This window comes from Talpa occidentalis, unplaced genomic scaffold, assembly GCF_014898055.3.
Source record: "Talpa occidentalis isolate TD23 unplaced genomic scaffold, MPIMG_talOcc4v2.1 talOcc4.6, whole genome shotgun sequence".
NCBI classification, from domain to species: Eukaryota; Metazoa; Chordata; class Mammalia; order Eulipotyphla; family Talpidae; genus Talpa; species Talpa occidentalis.
Window position 1 is genome coordinate 50,946,229 of NW_023604972.1, and position 20,739 is coordinate 50,966,967.

The window sequence follows — 20,739 nt, forward strand, 5'->3', positions numbered from 1 at the left end:
TTACTGGAGAAAGGTCCCTGTTCTAAAATGCCGATGTGGGGACACACTCCCCTGTGCGCCTGGTCTGCCCCGGCGGTGGGTTCCTGCTCCCCCTCTGGGCTTGGACTGCAGGCCAGAGGGGGTCTGGCGTGGGCGAACTTCCCCTGCTCACCTCTGGCTCCTGAGGAAGCCTTCTGCAGGTAGTCTTTACTGAAGAAATGTCCCTATTCTATAATGGTGATGTGGGACACACTCCCTGCGCGTCCGGTCTCAGGCACACTCTTCTGCGCGCTTGGTCTGCCCCGGCTGTGGGTGCTCGCTCTCCCTGTGGGCTCAGACTACTTGTTCGGAAGGGGCCCGGCGTGGGCTAACTCCCCAGCTGGCCACTAGCTCCTTCAGGAGCCTGTGGTGGCTTCAAGTCGCTAGGTGGCGCCAGAGATCTCTCCTAGAGCCCTTGGGGAGCTGATTTTCCACCCTGTGGGACAGGGAGCAGAGCAGGGATGGTAGGGTACACATCAACGGCTTTGGGGTGCTGTGTCTGCCTTGTGCCCCACCGTCGTGGGGAACCCACGCCCCTAATTTCGTGCCCAGGCTCTCAGTTCCAAAGCCCTCAGTTCCAGGACGCGGGCTGTAGCCCAGATCAGTGGCGCGGGAATGGCGCCTTTTGAATCCCGCTCCCCTGCCTGGGCGCCTGATTCCTGCTCACTCCGGGAGGGCCTCGCGCGTCTCCCCGCAAGCCTAGGTCGCAGGCACGGGGACCTGGGCAGCTGCGATCTGATCCGGACCCGCGTTTGCTTTTCAACCGCACTGCTTTTCAGCGCGATCCGCGCCGCTTTCCCGCGCAATCCCGCTCCGTGTCTGTTTTTCCAGCGCGCCACTTTCCGCGCAGGCTTACCGGGCGGCCGGGGCTGTGTGCTGGTGCTGGTCTCCTCCTGGGCGGGGTCTCTCTTTAATGGCGCCCGGAGCTCACCTCTTCGGCGGATCCTGCGGGGTTCTCCACAGCTCCCGTTCACGGGGTGTGGTGGCTGAAATAGTTCCTTTCCACTCACAGTCCCGCTTGCTGTGTCCTTTGTTCTTGTTGGCCGTTTTGGTTTGTTGTTTCCCTCCTCTCTGCCGGTCAGAGAGTGCCGCCTCTGTGGGCGGGGGAGGGGAGCAGGGTTCTGCGCTTCCCTCCCTTCTGGTTCTCTTTTATGGCCACTTTCTTCTTCGGGCAGTTTGCTGGAGTCGTCCGTTTATCTTCCGTGTCCCGGTTCTCACTGGGACCTGCCGCTTTTCCTCCCTATTAACTTTTTTTAATGGGAGATCTTACTCGCAGCGTCTCCTTGCCGCCATGTTGCTCCGCCCCCCTCTATAGTTGCTTGTTGATTTTGATTTTTACTTTGTATTGATTAGTCTTTTTCCTGGTCCCTTATTTAGGTTTTCTAAATTCCTGCTATGAGTGAGACCTTTTTCTTGTTTTCTTTTTCTTTTATAGTCACACAAATCTTTAAAAATGTCTCTTTTTATGTGTGTTTTTCTGTCCAGTCTTCTTGCTAGCATCAAGATTAGACATCATTACTTCTTAGACCTTGAATATTTAAATGGTTTCTTGTCTGTTTTCTCAACTCCCTTTCTCTTTGCTTTTTAACCTGGTCTGTCCCCAAATGTCAAATTTATCTTCATAAAATAATTTTTTTTATGTCACTGCTATTTAGTGCAGCAAATCTCACATGTTGTTTCTAAACCCTTAGCCATGCATTCATGGCTCTAAAATTTAAAATCTTGCCTCAACTTTTTTCCAAATGTATTTTCTTCTGAGGAATTGGTGAAAAATTTGTAGACTCTACAATGAGAGATGCTGTGCTATATGCTTGACTGTCAATTTTATTAAATCTTAACAAAAGCCCTTCAAGGTAAATGCTATTGTACCCATCATCGAAATGAGCGTGCTGCAACTTCAGTGAGTTGAATAGCTTTTCAATGTATAATAGCTTTTCCCAAATACTAAGCCAGTGGAAGATACTGAATACAAACCCACACTGTGTAGTTCCAATGTTGAGCATCATGTGTATGTCTATATACCAGATTTCTTCCTTTGAGTGTCCCTGGAACATGTACTTTACCAATCTTGGACCTAAGCTCTTACATTTCTTCCTCTTTTTCATAAATCCCCCTTTTTCCTCTATTCATCTTAATTTCAAATCTCAGTCCAGATCTTTTCTTCTTTCTGTAGATTAAGTTTGAATTTTTCAGATAATTTCTGAAATTCAAGTTATTATCTGGCAGTTGTCATATGAAATCTTATATTGGAATGTGATTTTTAAAAAAGATTTATTTATTTATGCATATAAGAGCTGGGCTACAGGTCAAAGGTATATGGGGGAGGGGTGAGAGAATTCACCAGAGACAGAGTGGGGAGCAGAACAAGCAGACTGACTGAAATACACTTCTGAGGGGAACAGTGGGCGAACCAGGAGAGGTCTGCTATGTGATGTGCCGCCGGGGATCGAACTTGTGCTGCAGTGGCTGTGGATAGCTTCATAGGTTGCGTCTTAACCCCTTGCACCACCAGGGAGGCCCTGGAATGTGATTTTTTTAACTTGAGCTGTTTAACTTTTCATACCACTTGTGTTAGCTCCTCCGATAGCCATTTGGTTTATTGAGGAAAAGATGACACACTCTACTTCTACAACTCCTCTTTTGCTTTAATTGCACTGAACTTGGAACTAGCAGAGGTAGTCCTCATCCTACCACTTATTAGCCTTGAGACCTTTGACAAAGCAATTAATTTTGTGGGGGACCTTTTTCTTTACTTGAGCTAAAAGTAGCCTCACTTTCTGTCTCACAAACATTGATTCTCAGCTTCTAAGAGTCTGTTGAAATTTATAGGGTTTTCACCAATGAACAAAAGTATTGTGAATGAACACACAAATTATTTATACAATTGAAGGAATTCCTGTGTTTTTGAAGGTATTCATGCATGTAGGTTAATAATCTCCGTTATAGGGTTACATTGAAGATTAGATTAAAACTGTTCATGGGAAACCTCTCTATATATTTTATAATATGGTAAGTGAAATAAGATGACATTCAACAAAGAATTAAATGAATAAATGAATGAATGAACCTTAGGACTAGTAGGATCTTTTGGAAAGTTAAAAGTTATATGTGGGGTTTTGACTAGGAGGGGATTTATAACTATTAACTCCCTTGGTTTCAAGAGGCAACAGTAGTTAAAATGACTATAATAAAGAGCTCCAGAGAATTCCTACAACTCAGACTTACTTCAATAGGTCACTATCATAAATTATTTATTGGTTATAAATCAGAAGTTCATAAAAGAGGACATATAAATATGGATGAATGCATGGAAAAGTTTTCACACTGATAGTTAAAGAAATGCAAATTAAAACCAATGTGAAAATCAGTAAATAAGTTAAATAATAAGTTAAAAAGATCCAGTGTTTGTGAGTAGTCGTATGCTCATGTGTTGCTAATGGGAGTAACTTGGTTTAAACTTTTGGGAGGGCAATTTGGCACTACATTAAAAATATTTATAATTGCATGCCTATTAAAAATTGGTTCTATTTTTAGAAATTCTCTCCATTGTAAACCTACATTGCCATTGCCAGAATATGCAAAGTTGAGTTTTATGAGGATGTTTTTGAAGTATTATTTGTAAATATCAAAAACTGGAGACATTGCTCTTTCTCCTTCATATTTTGGGGTTCTTTGACATGAATTTAAGATGGTGCAAGGGGTTAAGCACTGCGCTATGAAGCAATCCACAGCCTCTGCAGCATGAGTTCAATCCCCGGCCCAGACAGGGAGCAACCCACATGGCGCAGCAGACCTCTCCTGGTTCACCCCCTGTTCCTCTCTGCAGTGTATTTCAGTCAATCTGCCTGTTCTGTTTCCCACTCTGTCTCTGGTGAATCCTCTCACCCCCTGCATCTCTGGCCTGTACCCCAGTTCTTGTATGCATAAATAAATAAATCTTAAAAAAAAGATGGAGATAAGAGTCTCTTTCTATACTGAGGTTTCTATTGTGCACAGACATTGGCATAATCAGTGACATACTGTCCAATAAAATGGCCATGAACATTTTTTATCTGAAAATCCAACTTGGGATCCCAACTCGGTCTTTTCTTAGTTATATAAACTTTGAAAGAATCTTTAAACTTTCTCAAACTTAGTTTACTTATCTGTAAATAGATTCATACATAATTAAAGTTCAGGGCTGTGTTAATGGCTAAGTGAAATAGCATATTTGAGAGAGCTTTATAAACCTCAAAGCACATTGTAGATCTGAGTTGTATCTGCTTTCTTATCAAGCAGACTGACAGTAGAACACAGGAAAAAGAAGTAGTTCAGAGAAGAAGGGGACCTGGGTAGATTTTTTTACTATAAACCAATTTTGTCAAATCCCCAATAAATAGTCCATTAAAAATGATAACACTTTCACATTTTATATAGCCTATATTGGCAAGATTTTCTTTTTTATCATCTCTGAAAATTGACATGTGACCTAATCATTTCATCTCTGGTAGCAGAGTGATATGGGACTATATATTTTTGTAATACTAGGCAGACATTATCTACTTTAGTGCAGGCAAGGAAAGAAAGGATATGATGATTCATTTCTACAAAAATGGCCCATATCAGCATGGAAAGGTCTACAATCCTCTTATTTGTCAAATAAAAGAATGGAGATTCAAGGATTTGGAGTCACTTTCCTACATAAAGCTTGTGGAACCAAGACTCAAGCTTGGGTCTTCAGAATAATGCTCAGCACTTCATCTCACAGTTATCTTCTTACTGCTATTTTTGGAATTCACCAAAAGCTTCCAATCCAGGGTACATAATTTGCCATCTTATACTTAGAAAATGTCATCAGTTCTACTTTGAGGAAATAAATGGGAATATAAAACTGTCTTCAATTGGCAGGTTTTCCTATATTCACACAGGAGAAAGTCATCATTATCCACTTAAAGTATACCTTAGGTCCTAACAATGGATTTTAAAACTTAGTAATAAATTATATACACTGGTGATTTTGCTTTGTGGGGTGCAGCTGTATCTGCTTCGGTTATTCAGATCTTAGTTTAGGAAGATGAGTGTGGGATTGCCATCTTGAATTGCCAGTTTTCTGGCAACCAATTTCTTGGTTATACCTCAATCCTTCAGGTTTTACCGTAATTAATGCAAAGGGGGAGGGCTTCTTGCCTTTTTTGGATTGCAAATGTGTGTTAAAATTTCAGGAGATGGAAAAGATAAGTGGCTGCTCCTTTGTTTTCTCTTGCTTCCTCTATATATGAAACCATTTTGATAGATCTGCAGGAAGAGATTTAGTCACAGATGGCAGAGGTCAGTGTCTTGTGTATTCAATGTAGTCAATAATAAAGTCAAGACTTATGCTAACTGAATGTTAATAAGGAAGCACAAGGACCTTGGAAAGTCATTATGTCTGGCCATTTGCTTCATAATATTACTCCAATAGGCTCAGGAGGCCAATGCAAGGAGATTTTAAACAAGTATCAAGAAAAGGCCAGAAAAATAAGGAAGCTATTCAAATGTTATATAGATTGTAAGTTTCATGTGATATATGATAACTCAGCAGAAGGAGAATTTTGAAATGTAGTTTCTATGTACAGAAGGAATAGTACTATTTCTTACTGAGGGAAATCTTGTCCTTAACCAAGCCAAAATGTCATGTTTTCCTTGTATAAATAGCTTGAGTCTTTCTATATATAATGGGCTTCTACAATCACTAATTATAGGTGCTTATAATGAAGTTAGTTACATAAAACTGGTAATATTTTTTCTTGGAAGAATTTTTAGACTCCGCTATATTTGGATAAGTCAGTGTGGAGAAACAAAGACTGGGTGACATACAGGAAATGCATATAAATTTATATACCAGCTCCAGTATCACTCATTATTTATATTTTCCTCTTTAATGTCATTTCTTCCCAGTATTAAGATTAATACTATATCTGTGCATTCAGTCCAGGCATAGTTTTCATCCACTGTGTCCTCCTAACCCTTTATTTTTATTCTCAGTGCATCATTATGTCAGTGAAGCAGAGAAAGAAGCCACAATAGCACAAATTAGACACACACATGTAAAGAAGAACAAACTTGTCATTTTGCAAAGAGATGGTCTGGAGGGAAGCACTCTTGGGTCATTGTTCTTAAGGAGAAAACCTCCTTGGTCCTTAGGGGAGGCAGGAACACAATGAAATTGTTTCTCCATACTAACTTATAAGTCCTAAAAGATAATCACTTTTTCAAAGGTTCTTTCAATATATTAATATCAAAAGAGAATCATAAAATTTTATGTACTGTTAAATTTTATTGTAGCAACATTGGTTTACAGTTATTTGTAGGTGTGCAGCATTACCGTTTATCTTCTGTATATGATATATTATGATTTCCAACAAAAGTCAAGTTACCACCCACCATATACAATTTACCCCTTTATTTGTCTATTCCCGTGAGAATACTCTCAATATAATTTAAAGTTTAGTGTCACTTTAGAATTCTCATTTTATAGTATTAATAATTTATATGTCCATCCATCCATCCGACATTTGTAGAAGTCAGATTTTGATCCCTGTTGCATTGTGTTACTTCAATAGTGTATGTATCAGACCAAGTTGTTCTTTCTTTTTGATGTTCAAAGCTGTCAAAATTCAATACTTAGTATTATTCTATGACTACCATTCTATCTAATTCTATCACTTTGTTTTAATTCATTAGTTGGGAATATTTTCAATTATATTATTTTTTATTGTGGTAATATCAGTTTTCAGCAGTGGATATAAGTTAGGGCTTTGGGTTTATACCTCCTCAGATATCTGTTACCAAACCACATCTACCACCAAAGCACTCATAATCCTCCACCATATCCATGGTGCCTCCTCCCATTTCCTCCATATTCCCTCTCCCATTCTGCTAACTTAAGTTCTACAGTCAGATATCTAGGGCTTGCTTTGGTTTTGCTTTGTCTGTTCTTTTATTTTGCTTCTTTCAATCCACATCTGAGTGAAGAAAACATCTGGTATTAGCCTTTCTTCTAATTTATTTGCTTAACATACTGTCTTCCATTCCATACATGTTGTCAAAAAAGGCAAGATTTTATCATTTATATAGCTAAGTACCATCTTATTTTGCATATATACATCTTCTTTATCCATGAACCTGTCTTTGGACACTTAAGTTGTTTCCATAACTGTTGTGTATGGTGTAATACTACTGCAATGAACATAAGAGTGCATAAGTCACTTAGAATTAGTGTTTTGTATTCTTTGTATTTTTTCCTAGGAGTGGAAATAATGGAACATGGCCATATCTATTTTTAATATTTTGAGAAATCGTCAAGTGTTTTCTATAGGAGGCGATTAGTCTATAACCTAGCAATAGTATACAAAGGTTCTTTTTCTCTGCATTTTCACACTGGTGTTTTTGATGTAGATCATTTTCACAGGTGTGAGGTGGTATCTCATGGTGGTTTTGATTTGCATTTCCTTGATGGTTAGTAATGATGAGCATTTTTCCCCCATGTGTCTGTTGACTATCTGTATGTCTTCTTTGGTGAAGAGTTTATTTAGCTGTTCTGCCCATTTTTAAATTTGTTTTCATTTTGTTGAGATGTGTGAGTTCTTTGTAAATCTTGGATATTAGCCCCTTGTTGGATATTGATATACTAATATTTTCTTTTATAGGGCAGGGTATCTTTTCATTTTAATGATAATTTCTTTTGCTGTGGAGAAACTTTTTAGTTTGAAGTAGTTCCATTTGTTTGTTTTACTTTTGTTTTTCCTTACTATTGGAGTAGAGTCCCAATAGACATCTCTGACTTCCATGTCATGGAGTGTTTTTCCTATATTTTCTATGAGATAGTGGTCTAGTTTCATTCTTTTTCATGTAGCTGTCAAGTTTTTCCAAAGCTATTGAAGAGACTTTCTCACAGTGTATCTTAGCTCCCTTGTTGTAAATTGACCATCCATGTGTGTGGGGGGTGTTTTGTTTTTTTTTTTTCAGTACTTTCAATTGCATTCCATTGGTATCTATTGTGATTACTGTGATTTGAGGTGTATTTTGAAGTTTTGGAGAGTGGCAACACTTTTTTTTGTGTGTCAGAATTGCTTGACTATTCTGTGCCTTTTGTTGTTCCATATAAATTTCAGTAATGTTTGCTCTATTTCTTTGAAGAAAATCATTAAAACTTTGAAAGGGGTTGCATTGAATCTGTATATTGTCTTATGTAAGAATACCATCTGAACAATAATAAGTTGTTCAATTCATGACCATGGATATCTTTTCATTTCTTTGTGTCACTTCTGTGTTTTTCTATAGTTTTTAATGTGTAAGTCTTTCATCACCTTTCTTAGGTTTATTCCTGATATTTAATTATATTTGATTTGGTTGTAAATGAGGTTATTTTCTCAATTTATATCTCTAGTTTGTGGTCTGAATAGGGGAACACAACTAATTTTGCATATTTACTTTGTAGCCTACCATTTCACTGTACTTATTTGTTTCTAATACTTTTTAATGGATTCTTTAGGAATATCTGTGATCATGCTGTCTGCAAGCAATAGTTTTAATTCTCTCTCAATTTGGGTTTCAATCTCTTACCTAGAAACTCTAGTTAGAATATCTAGTGCTATGTAGAATAGTAGTGGTGAAAGTGAACACTCTTGTCTTACACTTGATCTTAGAGGAAAGTTTTCAGTTTTCCATCCTACCATTGAGTATCATGTTCACTGTGGGCTTGTCATAGACCGTCTTTATTATGTTGAAGTATGTTCTTTGTATTTCCATTTTATTGAGAGTTTTTGTCATAAATGTATGTTGAATCTTGTCAGCTGCTTTCTCTGAATCTATTGATGTGATGGTATGATTTTTATCCCTCTTTTTGTTGATGTGATGAATTACATTTATTTATTTGCAAATATTGAACCATCCTAGCACTCTTGGAATAAATACCACTTGATCATGATATATGATCCTTTTTTTTTTTTAAGATTTTATTTATTTTTATACAAGAACCGGGGTACAGGCCAGATGTGCAGGAGAGTGAGAGGATTCACCAGAGACAGAGTGGGGAACAGAACAGGCAGACTGATGAAATACACTGCTGAGGGGAGCAGCAGACAGGTGAGGTCTGCCGCGCTATGTGGGACCCTTGCCGGCCAGGATGGAACCAGCGCTGCAGAGGCTGTGGACAGCTTCACAGCGTGGCGCTCAACCACCTGTGCCACCAGGGGAGGCCCTCATTCGTACTTTAGAAAATATAGACTGCTAATATAAAAATGTAGTGGGAGACAGGGATGGACATTATATAATAACTAAGGGATCTATATATTGTAAGTACATAATATCAATAAATGTGCATCAAATGAAGGAACATCAATTTACAAATATAAAAGCAGAGACTGATAGCAATACCATAATATTAGTTACTTCAGCACCCCACTTTCATAATGGGCAGAAAATCCACAGAGAGATAACAGCCTTAAACAAGGAATTAGACCAGATGATCTTAATAGATAATTCTAGACATTGCAATACAAAAAAGAGTTGAGTAAACATGTTTCTCAAGTGCACAGAGAACATTCTTAAAGACAGACCATATTTTGGGTCACAAAAATAATTGTCAATGATTAATGAAGATTTAAATGACACCGGTATCTTCTCTGATCACAATGGTATTAAACTAGAAATCAACCACAAAAAGGAAAACACAAATAGCTCAACTATGTGAACTATGTCAACTATGTGACAGCTTCACAATGCAGTGCTCAACCGCCTGCACCACCAGGGAGGCCCAATGTATGATCCTTTTAATGTATTGTTGAATTTGGTTTGATATGATTTTGTTTAGGATTTTTGCATCTATGCTTATAAGGAATATTGATATGTCATTTTCTTTAATTATTTCTTTTCTTTTTTATTTATGATGTCCTTATTTGCTTTTGGGTAGAGAAATGGCCTCAAAAATATGTTAGGAAGCATTCACTATCTTTTATTTTGGTTTCACTGTTGTGTTGGATTTTTATTTTTATTTTTATTTCTATTTCTTTTTTTTTTTTGCTCTTTTAAAATTGTTTCCTACTTTCTGATACTTTTGGATTCTTTTGTTCTTCTTTTTCTAGTTTATTAAGGTGCAAGGTTAGATAATTTATTTGAGATCTGTGTTTTCTTCATGTGGGCCTGCATTGCTATATACTTCCATCTTAATTGCTTTTACTGTGTCCCACAGGTTCTGGTAGCTTATGTCTTCATTTTTTGTTTGTGACCAGGTATTTTATATTTCTTCTTTGATATCCTCATTAATCCAATTATTATTAGGCTAGCATGTTGTTTAGTTTTCACATAGTTGAGCTATTTGTGTTTTCCTTTTTGTGGTTGATTTCTAGTTTAATACCATTGTGATCAAAGAAGATACCGGTGTCATTTAAATCTTCATTAATCATTGACAATTATTTTTGTGACCCAAAATATGGTCTGTCTTTAAGAATGTTCTCTGTGCACTTGAGAAACATGTTTACTCAACTCTTTTTTGTATTGCAATGTCTAGAATTATCTATTAAGATCATCTGGTCTAATTCCTTGTTTAAGGCTGTTATCTCTCTGTGGATTTTCTGCCCATTATGAAAGTGGGGTGCTGAAGTAACTAATATTATGGTATTGCTATCAGTCTCTGCCTTTATATTTGTAAATTGATGTTCCTTCATTTGATGCATATTTATTGAAATTATGTACTTACAATATATAGATCCCTTAGTTATTATATAATGTCCATCCCTGTCTCCTACTACATTTTTATATTAGCAGTCTATATTTTCTAAAGTATATATGAGGGGCTCCCCTGGTGGTGCAGGCAGTTGAGCACCACGCTGTGAAGCTGTCCGCAGCCTCTGCAGTGCATGTATTTTATTCATTTATTTATTTATTTGTTTGTTTGTTTTGTTTATACATGCACTGGGTACAGTCAGAAGCGTGAGAGGGTGAGAGAATTCACCAGAGCCAGAGCGGGGAGCAGAACAGGCAGAAGGACCCAAGCACACTGCTGAGGGGAGCAGCGGGCGGCAGGAGAGGTCTGTGCGCCATGTGGGACCCTCCTCCGGTGGCCGGGGAGCAGCACTGCAGAGGCTGTGGGCAGCTTCGCAACCCAGCGCTCAACTGCTGCGCCACCGGGGAGGCCCTAAATTTTTCTTTATCATGATAATTTTGAATTCTGTCTGATAGAAAGATGAGATCATCCATATCTTTGTATTTGGGTTTTGGAGAATTGTTTCCTCCTGTGGTGTCCCTTGAAATCTCAAGTTGCCTTAAGTTATATTTTTTTGTATGCACATTTTGCTGTATTATGTCTTTTCCCTTATATTTATGCACTTTCCAGCAACAGCAAATTGGAAACCTCAGGGGAAGTCCAAGATAACACATTGGTGTGGAAGGCAGTTACTATATTTGACATCTCAGCCTGACTACCAGGAGCCAAGAAGCCCTTTGCTCACAGGCTCTGTTCCTTGTGATTTCATGTAGTTCTGACTATCCTTTCTGGATGTAGGTCCAGTGACCTCAGAGGAGGTAGGAATAAATATGTCTTCTGTTTTTTTTGCAGCCTAATGTCCAAAGCCCCCTGCCAAAAAGTAAATGTGTGAGATATGCTTTGCAGTGCTATATTTCCCCCTACTATGGGGCTAGACAGGCACTCATTCTTGCAGTTTCTTTGTGACCATAGGCAGAGGTCATGTGCAGATGTGAGGGGGGGTGGTAGGCATGTTTCTAGCCACTGGGAAATCAGTGTTCTAGAGCCCCCTACCAAAAAGTCTGTGTGTACAATATGATGGCATTTTTCTATATATTGGGCCTAGAGAGATGCCTTTGCTTTTAGTTTCTTGTGCAGATAGGACGGAGAGAAGCGGAGGACAGAAAAAAAGAACAATAAAGGAGATTGCAGATTCTGCAAAAAGTTATGGAAGCAGACTAGACTAAATGGATAACCTGGAAGATCATAATACACAAAGGACTTTCAGACACCCTGTTGAAAAGTCTATGGATGCAGTACGCCTGTGGTAGCCCTGAACAAGTCATCAAGCAGACCAGATTTGCTGTGGCCACCTGTTGCCTCTTTGTAAGTGCAAACTGGATGTTGAACTGGTTTGGGGAAGGATAAGTATTTTCCTGTGTTCCCCTGAGAGCCTAGAGACCACACCAGGGATGACCATGTACTCTCTCCACTTCTGAACCCAGTCACTTGTCACATCAGTGTCTCTTCTTGAACTTCGGAAAAGGCTAGGATCTCTCAGTAAATTATTTTCTATTCTTCTCACGCCAGTGGAAAAGCCTAGGGGATGGGCTGATAGCCCTTACATGAACTGGCACTATTACTGACTCACTGTTTCTCAGTCTTCCCTTTCTGATGGTTTCTGGCTTTCCTTCTTGATGAGACACTGGTCCTCACTTCCTTAGCAGCTCTCTCCAGGTACTTATCTGCAGAAATCCTGAGGAAAGTGATAACTCTTTTCACCATCTTCTTCTCCCTCCTCTTGATCCACTTTTATCTGGACCATTTCCTCTCTTAATTTTTATTGTTTCTATGCTGCTTAGTTTGATTCCAGCAGGATAGGGAGTCCTATTAGCAGTTTCTTCTTATTATGAGACCCTGTCCTAGAAGGTACCAGGCCTTTCTCTGGTCAGTTTCATGTGTGCACAGTGGGTGGATTGCTCTAACTTGTTTGGTCTTTCCTTAGGCCTCTTATAAATATATGTTAATTGATTAAACAAGACTGTCCAGGTGTAAGTCATTACTCTCAAATTACCTGGCATAATTTCCGGTAATATCTGCTAGTTATTTTAAGGTTATCCTGTTTTCAGTCCATAGACGTCTGTTGGTAGCATGCTGTTGATGGGCTGTCCCCCTTTATTTGTATTTTGTATTCCTATCTACCTTGATTTGCTTTAAATGCATTCAATTTTTAGTTAAGATATCTAGATACTCTGGCTATTTCATTAGGAGATTTGGGGATTTTCTAAGCTTCTGCTGCTACCAGATCCATTGGTCCACTCTCCCTGCCCCCACAATTCCTTTGAAGAATAAATTATTTGGAAATCTGTATAGATTTCACTGTTTAAAGGACTAACTTGTCAAAACTGTCTTTAGTTTAAGCAAAGTGCCTTGGTTTCCCTCAGTATGTGGTATGAAGTACATGGTTGTTGATAGCCTATGCATTTCATTCTGCAATTCTTTAGCTAGTTCATTCTGGGTGAAACACACAGTGACTGAGTTTTTATTTCATTTGAATCTGCAACCTCAGATCTTTTCATGCCAAAGTGTTGTATGTTTAATGTGGGTTCTTAATACATGTGGCTTAAATGGTAGTTGAATCCTTACATTTCCTTTTTAGTTTTTGTGACTTTAAGATGAATTTAAAATTTATTTAATGGACAATTTAGTTTTTTTTGTTTTTTTGGTTTTTTTTGGTGGGACCCTCGCTGGCGGCTGGGGAACGAACCAGCACTGCAGAGGCTGCGGGCAGCCTCGCAGTCCAGCGCTCAACAACTGCGCCACCAGGGGAGGCCCAATGGACAATTTAGTTTTAATTCAAATTCATTGTGTGTGTGTATATATATACACATTTAAACAAATGTACTAATTATCACATATATACTTTTTTAACTTTACAATTTTTTTAATTTTATATATTTTTACATCATTTTTTTTTATTTTTGTACAATGTATGCATTTTCATCTTGGTTATAGTCCCCATAAATCCCCACCACCCTTGTTCTGATCCTACTCCCTTCTCCCTCCCCCGCGCCCGGCCTCCCCCATTGTGTGTCTCTGGTTTATAGTTTCTTGTTGCTTTTGATTTTGATTTTTACTTTATTATAATTAGTCTTTTTTTTCCTGACTTTGTAAAAAGTCAAAGTTGAAAACATCTTCACCAATCCTATAACTTAGTTTCTCAGATATTATTGCCATTTTGTGGTGGATAAGTCCTTGTTGTGGGTACAATACTGTGTATTGTAGGATGTTTAGTAGCATCCCTGGACTCTACCCACTAGATGTCACTAGTACCCCCCAGTTGTTTCAACCACAATGTCTCCAGACATTATCAAATGTCGGGAGGTGGGGAGGACAAGGATGCTGATGGGGCTAGAACTGGCCCCCTGTTGATAATTACTCTTCAACAGTTCTTTTATATTATATTTGAAGAACGGAGAGAGGAGCAATCATTTATATAAGGTTGCAGAGCTTTTGACTATATCAAACTGTTTTCTAGATTATCCTGGAGAACATCATCACATAAATAAAAAAACATAAAAAAAAACATAAATTGGTATCCCTAATTATGCTTTATCTTGAAACTGAATATTTAAAAGATTTTGTAAGTTGGGATAAAGTTACATTTTTTGGTAACAACTTTTTATTTAGATCATCTCTACTATGGAAATTTATTTCAAGAAAAGTGAGTGCTCAATATTTGTGCTTGGAATGAACATTAAATATTCCACATATCTGTCTTTGAGCTTTAGGTATATTTGAAAAAATAGTTATTTGAATATTAGGACCCTGTGGCCTTGTTTGTTTCTATCAAGAGGGTTATTTTGAGATTATCTTCTCTTTTGGAATTTTTTTTAACAATGTCACCCAGGAAAAAGGAAAAAGTACTTACTAACAATAAAAACTGTTGTTAAAGTAGCCAAACTAGCAAAGGAACAGTGCTTCCAGCAGTTTTTAACTGGAGGGAAAATTCTTAAGTCTAATCTGGTAGTATCTTTCTTCATCATGGTCTTCTAGAAATTTTTGACAACATAATGTAAACATTATGTACTATCATTTAAAAATTTGACAGTAAAGTGGAATGGAGGAGAAATGAAAATACAATGTACCTTAATAAATTTAACATCATTATATTACTACATACTCATTGTAAAATCAATAACTCTTTTTATTGCTATTTTCATTCATGTCTTTCTCAAAACTTTAAGTTTTAGATATACTAGAAGAAGAATGTGGAGAAGCCGCTTTTAAAAGTTTGCTGCAATTAAGCTAGCCTGTGGTTTCACATATATTTTTTTACAGATTATAGAATGGTGCATGAAATGTGATTTTTAGTTTCATAAATCTTTTCCCTACTCCATGGCTATCAGGTAATGAGGTTACCTCCTAGTAAGTAAAAAATAGCTTTTCATAATTTCAGAAATAAATCAGTTTCCCTAGGGGATTCCAAGATAAATGATGCTTATTTTGCATTTCATTTAGTATTAGAGTATTTTGGAGGAGAAGAAAGTGAAATAGAGGAAGAAATAACACTTGTTGAGCCCATAAATATCTGTATACTATCTTCTGTAACCATGAAGCAACCCTGAGAGTAGGCAATTTTATCTCCACCTTTCAGATTAGGAATATTCTAATATATTACTATATTATAAGCGATGCTTTTATATTTAATTTATAGTGGACAAAACACTAGTTATTGAATCTATATTAGGCTATTAAGGGTGTCTGGTAACTGATTTGATAACAATAAATATTTATGTATAAGTGCTTTATAGATTAAAAGTCTTTTAAAATTTTGCCATCTATAAATGAGATCTATCATATAGCTTAATTGTAAACAATGCATGTTGCATAACGGATGCTCAAAAAACTTTTGTTGAAATGAATTGATTAGTCTGTAAAAGGAATAACAATGTTCACCTCAAAGGGTTCTTATAAGAATTGAACAAGATAAAGCAGGACAGCTCCAGACTACATACAGGCGCTCCATAAATGTTCATTCCTTTCTCTTCAATATAGAAATCTTTCTTAAACAAACTTCTACTATTTATGTATCCCTCTTTGACACCCATTAGTGACTGACATGTTTTGAGATGAAATCAACTATCCTTGTTATGCCTGAATCAGGTCATGCCAGTTCAAGCTTAAAAATATCCACTGAAATAATATGAGAACAATGAGGTAACTCCAACTCTAAAATATTCTTTATGAAATTAGGTTAGCAAGTTTGATTCCAAACACAGGACAAAAAACACAATTTATTTTTCTTTTTTGAATTATTCAGCAGGCATTTTGGAAAATAAAGGGGGGCAGGAGAAAGAAATACATAAAGAAATAAATAAAGAAGCTGTTGTCTCTTGGTATAACTACTTTTCATTAATACTCATAGTAATTTGGGGCTAAGAGACTAAGTCCAAATAACCATAGCAAATATTGTGTTCATGTGCTCCTTTAGAACTCTCATTGAGTTATAAAAACTAATTTTATTTCATTGAATTTGTCATATAGTTCTATCTTAATGAATATATGACAAAGAAACAGAAAAATGTCCTGCACTTTCCTTTTATACCTTTAATTTTAAGCCCAGTTCCCTATACATTTGGGAGACAGAAGAATGTGAAATCTTTTAGTATTTATAGTTATGTGCATTTTAACAAACTTCAGTGATTAACTCTGCCTTCCTGCTCTGCAATATGCAAACTGCTGCATGCATAATGATGTAGCATTGAGATTAAGGGAGAAGAGAAAAGCTCCTCAAATTTAAGATAATCCTAAATTTTCAGATAAAAGTGTGACTCATTTCTCTAAGATATCTACCATGTATATTTAGACATTTTAAAAAATGCATTCATTTTTATCCTTTGCATCCCATCCTCCAGTGCAAACTAGTTTAACATGAAAATGTAGACATTGAAAAATTTGAGGAGATAGATTAATGAGAGTAGATTTTGTATGGAGAAGAAAAGTGGGTTCATGTTCTACATATTCAAACAAACAGTTTAGTTAAAGTGGGGCAGGAGAAGATGGGGTGGCAGAAATTACTGAGACTTTCAAAGAGTAGAATAGAATGCTTGACAGTATGGTTTCAGGAACTAATGGACTACCTACTATGTGCCTGCTACTGGTGATTTAGCAGTGGAAAGAAGTCTCTGCTCTCATAGACTTTATATATTAAAGGGAAGGGACAAATAAAAAATAAAATAAACAAATGATATAGTACATTAGGAGGTTATAAGTGTTGTGGAGATAAATCAATTAGGGTAAAAGGACAGGGCGTGATGTTATTTCTCCTTTTAGGCATATGGTCAGTTTTCATGATACAACTTTCCAGTATCTTCTACCAATCTATTCCCAGGTAAGAGTGTTATAGGTCAGCCCCGATATTGAATGGGTTGCCTGGCTGTGGGTCCTCACCTGTGCGCTTAAAAGGGACTTATTAATACTCCACTACAGGCACACACAAAAGGTTAATAAAAGGTTTATTTACAAGGGAAAGGGAATTAAGGAAATGTACAACTCAGGAAGAAAATAGGGGAATAAAGTCTTAAATGCGTCCTACCCGATCCGCCGACCTGGAAACCCAAAGGCACTCTCAGAGCTGGCCGGACCCTGCGAGCTGGCGGAGAGCCAAAATGGGGGACCCCTCCAAAGCCCACGTGTCTGGTCTGGCTTTATACCAACCTGGCTGCTTTACCCCACCCTCAGATCCCAGCCACCTTCCCTTCGGTGGTGATGGGATTTGGAGTTCCTAGTGTCTTTGGCTTTGGGCTGGGGTGGGGGTGGAGTCCACAAAGCCTGTATGGAATTAGCTTTAGGACATCCTTTTCCCCCTAGCAAGAGGAGATCTTGCAGTTTGCGTCTGTGTGGACAGTGTAAGTAGTCATCAGCATGAGATAAATTTAGGAATGAATAAAAAGAAGAAATTAAGAGAATTATAGGTAAGTAGACATTAATGTCTATATTAAAATTAAACTTTCTAGCTGTTGTTTTTTACTGGTGATTTCTGACATTTTGTATATCAATTATGTTGTATTGAGTTCTGACATATTAACAAACTCTTCTAGGCAGGCCACTGGGGTTATAGAGAAAAAAGACCCAATCATAGCTTTAGAAAACCTTACCATCTAATGGAATAATATTATGTTTCCCATTCACATCCTTTTTTTTCCCCCAAGAGATTTGGGTATCTGTCATTGCAGTGGAGAGAATGATTTGTAGTATAATTTGATGTCTGGGTGTATGATACTACAACTCTTTTTTATGTCAAGATTGCTTTGGCTACTCAGGGCCTTTGCAGTTCCGTATGAATTTCAGGAGTTTCTTTGAAGAATGCCATTGAAACTTTGACAGGGATTGCATTGTATCTGTATATTGTTTTGGGTAAGATGACATTTAACAATGTTAATTCTTCTTATCCATAAACAGGAAGTATCTTTTCATGTCTTTGTGTTTTCTTCCTTTTTTTTTTATAGTGTCTTATAATTTGCATTGTATTGATCCTTTACCTCCTTTGTTAAGTTTAATTGTAGATATTTAATTATTTTTGATGCTATTATAAATGGGATTGTTTTATCAATTTCTTCCTCTTCTAGTTCTTTGTTTGCATAAAGGAAGATAAGTGATTTTTGTATATTGATTTTGTAACCTGTTACTTTATGAACTAATTTGTTCTTTCAGAATTTTTTCAGTGGAGTCTTTAAAGCTTTTTATGTATATTATGTCATCTACAAATAATGATAGTTTTACTTCTTTCCAATTTCAATTCCTTTAATATCCTTCTCTTGCCTGTTTTAGAGAGGATTTCCCACACCATGTTCAATAGTAGTTGTGAGAGAGGACATACTTATCTTGTAATAGCTACAATGGGTACACTTAGTTTTTCACCATTGAGGATGATTTAACTGTGGACTTTTCATATCTGTCCTTTATTATGCCTTCAATCGACCCTCATTTTGGTGAGGGTTTTTTTTTTTTTATCATAAATGGATGTTGAATCTTATGCTTTGTCTGGATCAAACATTTGAGCTTATGATTTTTATCTTTCCTTTTGTTGATGTGGTGAATTATGTTGATTGATTTTTAGATGTTGTGTTATCCTTGTGTCCCTGGAATAAATCCCACTTGGTCACAATGTATGCTCTTTTTAAATGCACTGTTGAATTCAGTTTGCTAATATTTAGCTGAGGATTTTTACATCCATGTTCATCAGAGAAATTGGTCTGAAATTCTCTTTTTATGTGGTGTTTTTATAAGTTTTATATCAGGATAATGTGGTGTTTTTGTTTTGTATCAACCTCTGTCTCAATTTTTTGGTAGAATTTGAGAAGGTTAAGTATTAGCTTATCTTTGAAGAATCGATATAACTCACTATTGAAACTGTCTCATGCTGGACTTTTATTTTTGGGGAGACTTTTGATTACTATATCATAGTAATTATAATTGGTTCCATAATTATAATTGGTCTGTTTTCTATTTCTTCTTCGTTCAGTCTCAGATGGTTGTATATTTCTAAGAATTTGTCCATCTCTTCTAATTTATTCAACTTACTAGCATAAAGATATTCATAGCAATCTTTCATGATCCTCTGAATTTCTAGGTGTCTTTTGTTACTTTTCTTTCCTTTCTAATTCTATTTCTTTAAACTTTTCTCCTTTGTTTATTAATGACCCTAGATAGACGTTTGTTTATTTTTAAATGAACCAGCTGCTTTTATTTTTATTAATCTTTTGGGATATCTTTTTGATATCTATTTCATTTATTTTGCCGCTAATTTTTATTATTTCCTTTCTTCTACCTGATTTTGGTTTTATTTGTTCATCTTTATCTAGTTACCTAAGGTAAGAGATGAGATTATTTATTTGTGCTCTTTCTTGTTTTTGATGTGGGCTTGTACACTCTGTACTTTCTTCTTAGTCCCTAATTTTGAAAAAAAAAATCTCAAACATAATGTTGAATAATAAACAGAGTTTTTGTATGCTTTTAAACCTTAATTTCCACAAATTTATTCCCACATTGTTCCAATTTGTCTTTGCACATTCCTGTTCAATAGACAATATAATTAGATATGTCATCCATCTTTGCTTATAGTTTATTGAGGAATTTTTTTTTTATCAATGTGAAATTTGAAGTGTTTCTTTCAGTTAAAGCAAAATATCTAAAAAAGTTAGGAAGTGACCTAACATAAGAATACATTCATCAGAAATTCTTGCTGATCTCTTTCCCAAAAAATTCCAAAATACTACGCATTTTGTTGTATTTTATGGATTAATTTTAAAAAACTTATGTCTCTGTAGTAGAAACATTTCTACTAAAATATTATTATCAGGGAAAATATTATTATCAGGGTAAAGTCACATAATTTTATTCTGTAAAAACTGAGGTTTTTTTTCCCCCTGCACAAACCAGGAAAGGGTTTGTATGATGGTAAACATTGGCATGATTTAATCCACTGCTTTAAAATGAGTTGCAGGCCTCTCCTGTGGCGCAGCAGCTGAGCGCTGGGTTGCGAAGCTGCCCGCAGCCTCTGCAGCACTGGTTTGATCCCAGACCGCTGGGCGAGGATCCCACACAGCGTGCAGACCTCTCCTGCTGCCCGCTGCTCCCCTCAGCAGTGTACTTAGTCATTCTGCCTGTTCCGCTCCCTGCTCTGGCTCCTGGTGAATTCTCTCACCCTCCCGCGCTTCTGACTGTAACCAGTAATTATTTATCCAATAATAAATAAATAAATAGATACTTGAATAAATACACATTTTATTTCTTTGTTTTAATAGTCATTGCCCTATTATTGTTTACTTACAATCTACTATTTGTAGACAGACTTATGTAACTCTACAGGATGGAAAGACAAATTATGGTCAAAACCAAGTTTAAACTGATTGTATAATTGAAATTCTCTGAATTAACTTCCATGTAGAATATAATGTTTATCAAAGGATAAAAGGCGCAAATACAATAATTTAAAGTTTGTATGTATCATTGAA